The sequence below is a fragment of the Cyphomyrmex costatus genome, unplaced genomic scaffold, assembly GCF_001594065.2.
Source record: "Cyphomyrmex costatus isolate MS0001 unplaced genomic scaffold, Ccosl1.0 scaffold239, whole genome shotgun sequence".
Classification (NCBI taxonomy): domain Eukaryota; kingdom Metazoa; phylum Arthropoda; class Insecta; order Hymenoptera; family Formicidae; genus Cyphomyrmex; species Cyphomyrmex costatus.
Genome location: NW_017276466.1, coordinates 60475 through 70566, shown reverse-complemented (window position 1 = coordinate 70566; position 10092 = coordinate 60475).

Genomic DNA, 10092 nt, shown 5'->3' with positions numbered 1-10092 from the left:
AATTTTGAGATATGAAGGTTTAAATACAACTAATTATTACAAATCACATTAATTAGACGGTCACCTATCCACGAATTGCGTATACGGTAGTTTGAACGCTGACTTCAGCGTTTAAACGTAGTCTGTATATTAATTAAGGTTTATTTACGTAGCAATCAAAATTAAATGACCAAGAGATGAGGAAAATAGATGTTAAGATAATTAAAATATATACTTATCCAATAAAATAGAATACATAAAAAAGTGAATACATTTCGATTAACATAGTTTACAAAATTTTATAGCAAATTTAGTTGGATGCACTATACACATTGATGTATTGTACATTAAAAGCCATTGTACACTGATCTTATTGAGTAAAAGTGAAATGCAAATATTTCGATTTATAAAGCATATATTTTACCTAACAGTACAATATAAAATGTATTGAAGATTTCGCGGTTTAACCTGTTTCGATATTTATATTAAATATCAAATCCACTTTTTACGTCAGTTTGTGAACGACGAGTGCATTCAATTGAATTCGCTTCTTTTTCGAAGAATTCTGAACTAGTTCGCAAATAGTGCAATAAGTTAAGAGTGAAAAAAACCTATATAGCTGTCTCACTTTAATTTTATATTGCATCAAGTATTCCAGTTCAGAACTTGAGGTGGAAAAAGAACATATATAGCTTCTAATAGAAACATATAATTATTTTTAAATAGATAGGTAGTGGTGGCTGTAGCACTCTAAGTTATTTTAAAATCTTGTTTTGAAAAAGGAAAGTAAAAAAAAAATTGTTAAAGTTCATTATTTTCTCTATCTCGTGAGAATATAAATAAAATGTAAATTTTTATATACTATAAAAATATACTATGAAAAAATATAACTTTAAAAATAAAATTTATTTCGAATGTTCCGAGCATCTCACTTATCTACTAAAAGAAATATAATATTTCACAATTTTACATATTAAATTAATTTAGGATAAAGTAACACTAAAAACCAAGTCTTTAAACAAACAACTTCTAAACCACATGAATTAACTAGAATGAAAAACTGGGTCTTAGTAGCTAACATTAAAGTCGAAGTAGCGAGAGCTCTTGGTAGCTGAACAGCTCGGGGGAGTACTGACGATGCCGAAGGGTCATAAGCCATTTCCTACTCACCGATCGAAGTGCTTATATTTCCAAGATATCGTCTACTAGCGGTTAGCAAATACTAGTCTATCCCTTAGGGAAAAACAAGAATCTGTTTACCGCGATCGGCGGCGCGTTCACAAACGACTTCGGTTCCGAAATACGTGACCGGCTTAATGTCCTCCGATACACCACCGCGATTGCGCGCGTTTCCGGCGCGCAGCGATACAGTCTAAATTTATTTTACGAAGGCGCACTTTCGATAATCCGTGACATCGATTTGGCATTCGGACGACTTTCCATTGTTGTTGTCAGTCGAGTGGACCGACCGTCTGATATCGGCGGGGCAAGGCAAAGGCGCCCTCGAAAGAACGTCAACAGTTGACTCAGAAAGATAAAGGAGAAAAGCCGTCGTCGATCACGCCGCGGCGGGCGGGAGCTAACAACACGACGCCGCGCCGCCGCGCGCGCGTTAAACCAACTCAATAATTAGATGGATGTGACGTAAGACGCGACGGGCCGATTAAACGCGACCGAAAGCTTTCGATCGTCGTTGCTCTCTTGCACGCGTAAACAACGCGAACGGAGAACGCGGCGTTGTTGCGTCACTCACGACCGCGCCGTCGTCGCGCCGACACGCATTTTAGCAATGCGTCGTAACTCGCGTCGCGGCCCGGTCGACTGTGTTTGGAAATTGCCCACGTCGTACATAATCGTTTTTATGTCCCGTGTCGGGGAGAGGGGGGAGGGGGAGGGTAAAAAAATATGTATACATGTCGCGCCGCCTTGCCGATTAATTCGCGGCGAGAGAACCGGAGAGCTCGGATAGAAATAATTCTCTCACGAAGCGATTTTGCGAAACGTTGCCCCGTAATCTGCGCGACATTGTATATCGTATCTCTTCCTTCGATCATTCGCAGGACATAAATACTGTATTTAACCCTTAATTAATACGATGTGCCGTACATTGACCGCTGCCTTTGTTTCCTTGTTCTAGTCTCCTTATCCTCCTGTCTCGCGCGCGTGTAAACCGCACCCTCCCCACCTGTACTTTAGTACTTCTGTTTTGGACAAGTTTCTTTTCTTCCTAATAATCACTGCAGCGACAGACTAGGCTACGTCAGTTAAAAAAAAGAATTAAAGCACGTTAATTAAACGTGAAAAAAAAGTACGGTAGCTTGTTATTTTCGTAACATCAAAGACAAAAGGATGCTTCTGCTGAATGACTCCTCTCTCGGGGAAAGCTTGAGAAAGTTTTTGAAAAATGCCGACTCATGAGAGAAATTAAATTTATAAGTATAGATGAATTCTCATTACGCGAGGTTGAGACTTGTAAAATAATCCAGACTTTTTTTTTTATCGAGCTTGTTGCATCGTTACATTGCTTCCAATTGTTCGGCACAAACTTTCATTGTAATTCATTTTATTCCATTATAATTACAAAGCTCGTTGTTTTCTGTTCTCTCTCTCGATTGAAATAATATAAATATTTTTCCTATCACTTGAATATAAAATTGTAATTTTAACTTGAATACGTGACATGAATATTATTCTCTTACTTTGTCACGGAATATACAGAGAAAGAGAGAGAAAAAGAATTTTGCTTAAGCAATATTTAAAAATTCAGCTAGATATACAATAAAAATAATTTTATTAAATATAAAATATAAAATAATTTTGTTAACTCAAAATAATTATGTGAGACGTTCAAATTATTAATTTTTTAATAGTTATCTCTTTTATGTGTGCTTGAGTTTCTTCAACATACAATAAACCATATTAAACAAAGTATCTTAAACAAGAATACATATGTGAATACACAAGAAATTGGAGAAGAGGCCTAAAGGATCATTTGTACATACCGTAAGTAAATTGAAGAAGTACCAATCACAGTCGAATGTGAGAAGAATGAAATCAATTATTCTCCTCTCATTCAATTGCGAATTAATTGCTCATAGCCTATGACATAAGTTAATAGTTTACGATAAGTATAAATGATCCTTAATTAATCAAGCTGGATCTTTAGTACTTAAATGATTCGGTGCGTAGTCCAATCCAGCAAATTGCGAGCAGAATTTAATTTTCAGTCTCTCTCTAAATTTCTTGGAATAAAATCTCACTCTCTCAGAGTTTACTCTAAAAAATTTAGTGACCTTGAAACGCAATTCTAACTAGAGTAATATCACATATATTAAATTGACCAGCAATTTAATAATATTGACCCCCATACGCATCTTAAAAAGATCAATAATCTGATGCTGAGTTAAATTATTAGATATTTCAACAAAATTATTCTTTCTGTACAGCAATATACGTCGCGCAGCATTTCATTCATTCGCGGCCACGATTGTTTTTTTTTTTTTTTTTTTTTCATTTGCAGGATAATCGATCGGCATCTTGTTTTAATTGTAAAGGTATTGAACTGTCAATCACGAAAACGAATCGATTGTGCGACTAATGAAGCGCCGCGTCTGTGATTACCATTATTACGACGGGTAATTCGAGCGCGTAGGTGCCCCACCGACAATGTTCGGTGTCGTATGGTGCGATAACGCGAGTTTATTGTTGCGCGCGCGCCCAAGTCTCGAGTTGCGAACAATAAGATGTATAAACCCGTACTGTGTGGTTATTGTAAGAAGTGATTAAACTTGGATCCAGTTCAAAATCATCGCACGAATCCACAGCGTTTCACGGTGAATTGAACAGGGCGCAACTCGATGAAACGCGTCGTCGTTTCTCCTTCCCTCTTAAAAATAGACAATGCGCCAAAATGAGCAGTTATGCAAAGCAGTCTTGCGAATGAAGAATCGAGTTATCTCTTGGCGTTCGTCTCTTCAGTTGCGATAAGCAACTTTTAGACCGAACATCCCATTCTCCTAAACGAGTCCGTTTTTATAATTCAATGTCACAACGTACGTATAAAAATTGATTTCATTTAAATTTATTGTTATATTGGAATAAATTTTCGCGAGAATATTCTATTTAACTCTTGCTAACAAGCTGTCATGGAAAAAAGTACCGACTTTTTGACCTTTTTTAAATAAATGTCAAATATTAATTTTAGCTTTCGTATCCATGAATGCACTCTTTACATTTGCTGTTATGACTTTTTCTTTTTGCATATAAAAGGGAGTGGGATTACAGAGCAGGGGGAATTAAAATGGCTTCCCTTTCAGCTTTGAATGATTTAAAAATCTGGTTGTTTTATTCTAGGCAGCTACATCGCAATGTCGCCAACTCAAAGCGACTTTAATTAGCAATATTAATGTTGTAAATATTTCCCACTCAGTCAAAAAGCGGCAAAAGTTGAATTAAAAATAACAATTTTATTACATTTTTTCCACTCGTTCGTACCGCGGGAGAGAAACAAATTAAATTCATGTCCCCTTTAAACTCTTTAAAGTAACAGTTAAAATACGAGATTCACATTAGTCTAACAATAAGATCAATCTTTCACAATGACGTCATTTCGTCGTTTTAAATTTAGAGGCAGATTTATGAGAGGAGGATTTGTGAACGTGCGGTCATTCGTCTCAATCAGCATACTATTTTGAGAATTGCCAAACACCGAAGAATGAAAAATAGATATTTAAATGTGAGACAGTATTGCTCAAAAAATCGATAATCAATATACCAAACAAGTTTTTGCTGTTGCATTTAATATAGACTAAAATATACTCGGGTGTCTCGTGTATCAAATTTAGGTCATATTGTTTTATACAACAATCTATCGGAAATCTCGTTTATCTTCAATATGTCGTATTAACGATATACCAATTTAAAGGGACCGATATCTCTTTAACTCTATTATTCTTTTTATTCTCGAAATCACAAAAAATAATACAAAATACAAAATTTCATTTCGATATTTTCGTAGAAGCAAAGCGGTGAGAATTATATCTTTTTATTTATCGTCACATATTGCGTCATATATTAGCGGCAATGAAAGAGAACAGCGGGGCGTAAATGCCTCCAAAATTATGTTGAGATGGCCTGAATGGTCTCGTTTACCACCATAAACCGAGTGTGCTGAAAACAAAACAAGACGATAATAACTTTCCGTAAACAAGACGGTCTGGTACAGTGTAATTCGCGTCACGGGAATTGGGACGATTAGAATTTAGGCCGTCGTTCGATGCGAGAGACACCGCGACATGCTAGCATAGTCTCCCCGTTATGTGACCTTGCCGAAACAAAGAGTGAATCATATTGATTCGCTGGCTGTAGTACGGCGATGGCGCACGTAGCGCAAGTGTTTCACGCGAATTACGTATATCGGGAAATGGGTGATTCGTGAGATGACAATACATCGTTTTGCATGCTGAGAGCGACGATGAAGCACGTTCGATCATTTCGAAGAACTCGATTGTTTTCAGACGAAAGATTTTCGATAATCCTAAGGCTAATTCTACAATGTGCTTTTTGTTTCCTGTTTCTTGCTGTTTATCTCTGTTTCTCTCTTGGCTTTTTGATCAAGAAGGCAAGAGAAAACAGTAAGAAATAGGAAACAAAAAGCACATTGTAGAATTAGCCTAAAAGTCTTGAATATCTTGAAAACAAATAATTTTTCTTTTATATTTCATGCTGTTATTTCACTCTCTATTTTATAAACAGAGCACGTTACAAACATAGATTACGTAATTTTTCAATACTTTTCGATTTTATTCTCTTCGAATAATTTTAATCTTTACATAATTAAATTATTTATAAAATAAAAAAAAGAATTATGTGTCTATATTTAGAAAATTTCAAATTGTTTTTATGGAAATACAAAACACTAAGAAGAATTAATGATATCATACATCACTGGGTAAGAAAGTCACACACTGACTGAAATAATTTAATAAATTAATAAGTAGAAAACAAAAACACTCAAGAGTTTCACTATTACTCTCTCCAGTTTTCTTTTAAACTCCATCTTTAATCATGTATTTTGTGAAAATTTTTACTCAGGAAAATATTGGCAAACTAATGCGTGAATAATCTGGGATTAATCTTCCAAATAACATTACATCACATGTACCAACAATTAGCCAATTAATAATAGAATATTATTGGATAATTTAATTAAAATGAGAATTATTAATTTATCAGTACAGCTATCTTTTTCGCATCGTATAGCATAAATTTTCAAAATTTGTTCATATTATTCATCAAAAGTTTACGATATCTAAAATTAATAGATAATAACTAAATTTGTGATCTGTATACGATAATATTTATAAGCTGGTAAGCTTGTAAATATTACAAACTCTATACTGACGAAAGGTATAGTCGCTATTTACCACGAACAGTTGGTCACATTTGTCCAGAATATATCGAAGGTAAACAACCGATCAAATATTTGTATATTAATGCTACAATATACGAATATTGAATAATTTCCATTAATACTGTTATTTCATAAACTCTGACGATAATACATCTGATAAATAAGAAATCAAATAAAAGTAAATAAATACGATTCTATTTTATACCAATATTTCCTTGAAATTGAAAAAAAAATTCATTAAGCAAATCTTGAGACAGAAGAGAAATGAGTACTCACTTAAATGTGTTTAATAAGACAGAAAAGATTCTAAAATGATTTTTGCCAAGAGCTATTTGATGTTATCTACATTTAAAGAGAGACGTTAAATGAATAAAGGATAAAGTAGGACTATAGATAATATGGTAGATTCGCGAATGCAATTATCGAGCGGAAAATCGTTTTCGCAAAAACTTGGCCGTTCGATCGAAAGGCGGCAAAGCTAAATAAATCAGATAATTAAAGGATAAACGTATTTTGAAATAATGTAATTAATAAATGAGAGCATCTGTTTCGACGCAATCAAATTTTCAATTTTGATATGGAACTCTGCGGTTTTTGATGCCGTTTCATATCGATGAATTGTCGTCATGACAACACGCTATGCAAACAGCTAAAGCATACCGAAATTAACCCAATATAATTCAATTCCTTCCAAATTTCGGACTATGCGAAACTTGCGTGTAATACAACACGTAAGCGAATGATGCTCTTATATGTACATAGTTCCCAGTTTCAAATACAGAGACATAAAAGTTTATCTCCCGAAACATCTTTAGAATTTCTAAAAAGACAAAAACGATGCAAAATAACAACTTTGTTTACCCAATGCAACGGGCAGCGTTGAACTTTTCAGAGCAAGAAACTAGAAGAATGGCGCAATCGCGGAAATAACAAAAGAAATGAGTCGCTGTTGCAACTCATTTCCAGTACAGTATATTGCGAATTGCAAGGAAACTGGATTGTAAATTACACGGCGAAAATGCAATATAAGGGCGCATCCACATTAGATAAACGGTCAAAGGGAAGCAGACCGCGGTGGAATAAGCTCGAGAATGTTGCGCAACATTAAATTTGTTATTCTGCACAGTGCTCGAAATAATTGCAATACTCACTGATTATTCGTTCCTTTTACACTCTAGCTTCCAGTTTTTCACTGTAACTTATTAACGCTGTACGGAATTGTCAGTCGCATCGTTTCTCCGATATTCCAGCATCGCTCTTGAAACGCTCGAATGTCATATCTCTTCGAATACCCAAGTATCTTTTCTGAAACGATCGAGCAACGTTTTCGAAAAACTAATACTCGAAGATATTCTTATACGAGTTTTTGCATTGTCAGCACCACCATTTCAGACGAACTGTTTTCCATACCTATATAATTTTATTACATTCTTATCTTTTGAGGAAATATATATATATATATATATTTTACTGACGCAAATATCACACATGAAATACACATACAGATACATGTAAATGCTTCTCACTAAATTACAATACACGAAAACTTTCCATATCCCGACGCCTCGGCGTCTCTATTGCGCAGTTTTCAACATGCGAATCTCTTTGAAATACCGACACGTTATATGAATCATGTTTGTTTATACTCATTCATGCGCGTTTATGCGCGTTCTTGCGTATATATCGTACACGTTGGACTGATTTGCGACGTTCGCAGATGTTCGCGTGGTTAAGTTCGTTTCAGCTAGGGCGGTCATATTTTTTTGTACGTGACTGGTAGCAACAGGAAAAAACCCGAGATATCTGCAATTTTTAAACGAGACGCATAACTAATATATTGCTATTTTCTTGCAATTTTTGTTATGACTTATTTCCCTTTAAATAACTTTATGGTCGCCCACACTAATAGCTACGTTATAGCATACGTAGTTTTTATGCAAGTGACGTCAAAATGAACGGACGATGAATCTAATAATAGTTTAGAATCTTAAAGGTTTAATGAGACGAAATGATAAATGGATTAAAAAACGTCTATTAAGCGTGCACTGAGAAAATGGTATGGTTGAATTAAATAGTAATTTTGTATAGTAAAAAATTGACGAATTAGCATTTTCTGATAAAATCTAGTCGAGGTAATTAGGATTCTGATTGATATATATATAATTATTCAGGTAAAAATAGGAATTTTAGTAGATTTTAACAGAAATATTCAATCAATTAAGAGAATTCTGGTTATCTCAACTAAAATTCTAATAAATTTAACCAGAAAATTCTGACCCGTTCATTTTCAACTAGAAATTTTTTTGTGTAAATATATAATCCTAATATATTAATTGTAAAATAAATTCCACAAATATCCAAAGATCATCCAAAATTCTAAAAAAAGAAAGTATATTTTCAGAAAGAATATATTTTAAGAACGCTTAATCATTGTAGGTTCAGAACATTTGTTGTGAGCGCACCTTTAACAGAATGTCCAACTAATCAATCGTTATCTTATTATATTATATTGCAGTACCGTTAATGATAAGGCTACAAAGCTAAGTATGGTCAATACCACTATCAGATTGATTTGACACAATATTCGGAAAGATATACTTTTAGAAACGTATTTTTGAACATGTCTTTGTGGATGATCTATTTCTGAATCGTTCAAATCATCATCAATCAATGTTCCAACATAATTACAACTTCTAGCAGTGACAAATAAATGTGTGTGAACGCAAATAAATGAAAAGAAATAAAAAAAACTTATAATTATATAAACTATGAAGGAATATAACTTTATCTATCTTTTATCGTTGTAGTTTAAAATACCGCTCGAGATAATAATTTTCGTAATGTTCAAACATCGAACACAATTTAACACTAAATTTTCTTAAAACATCAGAGTATACCATGAAATTTCATCATGCTAAAAAAGTTTTTACAACGTTATTGTTAGGATTTACGTAGCGTAACGTATCAAGATTTTGAATAAATTAAGATGAAATAAATACAAAATGACAGTTATTTTTGGATATGTTAAGTTAGCATCCCAACTATAGTACTCAGGAGTTCTGATTAGAGTTCCCACTTCCTTTTGACGAGACGAAGAGTTCCCTATAGTTAATAACAAGAGTTCCGCTCAATAAACATTTTTTTTACATTTTTTAAAAATGGGGTGCTAACTTTTTATCGAATTTCGAGGTGGAATAGTTCTGAGCGGCTTAATAGCTTCAATTTGCGATTGCCTAGAGTTCATAATACGTAAAAAAATTTTTCGAATAAAAAAAAAATAAAAAATTTTTGAAAAATTAATTTTTAACAATAGTTCTGATGATAATTCCTGCTTTTTTTTTGACGATACGAAGAGTTCTTTTGACGATACGAAGAGTTCTCTATAATTTTTAATGACATATGCGCTTAATAATCATTTTTTAATCATTTTTTAAAAATGGGATGCTAACTTTTTAACGAAATTCAAGGTCGCATAGTTCTGATCAGCTTAACAGAACTATTTTGTGAATACCTAGAGTTCTTGATACATAAAACACATTTTTGAAATATAATAAAGTTTAAAAAAAATAGTGGAAATCTTTGAAAATTTTTTTGAGAGTACCGAGTAGTTCTGAGTTGCGTTTCTTATAGTACTCGACGAGTTCTATCGAAAACTGTAAGGTGGAAAAGCGATTAGACCAACGGTTTGCAAGATACAGCGA